Here is a 2,465-nt window from a genome sequence, read left to right as displayed (position 1 = left end):
TCGTTCTGCTCCTACCAAACTGCTTCGTGTGTGACAAGTCTAGCATGCTCTCGGGAGCTTTTTGTGTTGGTGGACGGCGCTTCAGCGGTAGTCGTTCCTGTGTGTCGAGTGGATTGCGCACTTCAGGCTGCACTACCCCCCTGTTGTGCTGCAAATGGCCGTTTCCCCTGTGCGTCTAAGCACGTAAAAGAGCATTTCCCTAAAAGAGCCAATTTCTCTAAAAGAGTACAATAAGCAGGTGCGTCTTTGTAAAGACGACGGATCGTCTTTTTAAAGATGCCGTTTCACCCGTTCTTTTCTGGATGTGGTCGTTACCTGGCGCCGGGTGATGGTCACGATCGCTCCCTCCCGGGTCTGTAGGTACTCGTCTGGCCTGTCCGGCGATGCTTATATGGCCTGTGGAGAAGCTGCCTCTGCCTTACATGCTACAGCATTACTGCAGGTTCATCAGGCCAAGGCACTGAGGGACCTGCACGCGGGTGGTCGTGCTCTGAGCGACGAAGGTCACCGCGAGTTCTCTGGGTCATGCAATGTCCACACTTGTGGTCCAGGAGCACCATCTCTGGCTGTGTCTGGTTGATATGAAGGACGCTGACAAAGTTCGGTTCCTTAATGCCCTTGTGTCCCAGACCGGCCTCTTCGGCAACGCGGTTGAGAGCTTGGCCCAGCAGCTCTCGGCTGCACAGGAGCAGACTGGGGTGGGTCGTCACACCCTGCCCCGGCGGGCAGTTGCTGCCTCCTCCCGTCCGCCGGCCGCTCCGCCCCAGCCTGCTCGTCGCCGAGGGCGGCCCCCTGCCTCTGCCCCTGCTCCCGTGCTGCATCAGCAGCAGCCCCCAGCAAGCGGCGCCGTGGACCGAGTCACGTCGGTGACCGATGAATTGGGATCTCGCTTAGAGAGACCAATCCACTTCGAGTGTAAATTAAACGAGCCAATGCACATTGGCATGCAGTGATTGCATCCAGCTGCCGCTGATCACAGCGTGAGCATAAAAAGGCAGCCGGTGCAACACATACCAGCTTTTCGCTTGCAGAACATCGTTCTGCTCCTACCAAACTGCTTCGTGTGTGACAAGTCTAGCATGCTCTCGGGAGCTTTTTGTGTTGGTGGACGGCGCTTCAGCGGTAGTCGTTCCTGTGTGTCGAGTGGATTGCGCACTTCAGGCTGCACTACCCCCCTGTTGTGCTGCAAATGGCCGTTTCCCCTGTGCGTCTAAGCACGTAAAAGAGCATTTCCCTAAAAGAGCCAATTTCTCTAAAAGAGTACAATAAGCAGGTGCGTCTTTGTAAAGACGACGGATCGTCTTTTTAAAGATGCCGTTTCACCCGTTCTTTTCTGGATGTGGTCGTTACCTGGCGCCGGGTGATGGTCACGATCGCTCCCTCCCGGGTCTGTAGGTACTCGTCTGGCCTGTCCGGCGATGCTTATATGGCCTGTGGAGAAGCTGCCTCTGCCTTACACGCTACAGCATTACTGCAGGTTCATCAGGCCAAGGCACTGAGGGACCTGCACGCGGGTGGTCGTGCTCTGAGCGACGAAGGTCACCGCGAGTTCTCTGGGTCATGCAATGTCCACACTTGTGGTCCAGGAGCACCATCTCTGGCTGTGTCTGGTTGATATGAAGGACGCTGACAAAGTTCGGTTCCTTAATGCCCTTGTGTCCCAGACCGGCCTCTTCGGCAACGCGGTTGAGAGCTTGGCCCAGCAGCTCTCGGCTGCACAGGAGCAGACTGGGGTGGGTCGTCACACCCTGCCCCGGCGGGCAGTTGCTGCCTCCTCCCGTCCGCCGGCCGCTCCGCCCCAGCCTGCTCGTCGCCGAGGGCGGCCCCCTGCCTCTGCCCCTGCTCCCGTGCTGCATCAGCAGCAGCCCCCAGCAAGCGGCGCCGTGGAGCTCGGCGTAGGCAGGCCACCCCACCCGTCCAGGCCACCGTCAATCCTGGCGATGAGCGGAAGAGCAAGAGGCCCCGGGACGGGTGACCCAGAGAGGGAGGAAGCTGCTCTTTGGGGGATGTGAATGCACCTCTACACCACAAAGGAGCACAGGCGGCTCGCACAGGACACTGGATAGGGCAGCAACCATGGCGATTTAGTAGGGATCCCAATTCGTCGGTCACCGAAGTGACTCGAGCGAAAAGCTGGTATGCGTTGCACCGGCTGCCTTTTTATGCTCACTCTGTGATCAGCAGCAGCTGGATGCAATCATCGCATGCCAATGTGCATTGGCTCATTTAGTTTACAAAATGAGCCAATGCAGTTTTATTCTAAGCGAGATCCCAATTCGTCGGTCTCCAACGTGACGTTTCCGTTCCCTGCTTCAGGGAAGTTTTTTACGGTGTGTATGTTGAATCACTGATGGCACCTCTGCGTAATCCCGTGTAAGAGCGCAGAGACAGTACAATATTATGTTGACTAAATGGAATTATAAAGAAAGCAACACATTAATGATGCACAAGAGCTCTTGAAGTGG

This window comes from Sinocyclocheilus grahami, unplaced genomic scaffold (genome assembly GCF_001515645.1).
Source record: "Sinocyclocheilus grahami isolate Dianchi unplaced genomic scaffold, SAMN03320097.WGS_v1.1 scaffold1302.1, whole genome shotgun sequence".
NCBI classification, from domain to species: Eukaryota; Metazoa; Chordata; class Actinopteri; order Cypriniformes; family Cyprinidae; genus Sinocyclocheilus; species Sinocyclocheilus grahami.
The sequence above is the reverse complement of the archived record's forward strand: the minus strand, read 5'-3'. Positions refer to the sequence as shown.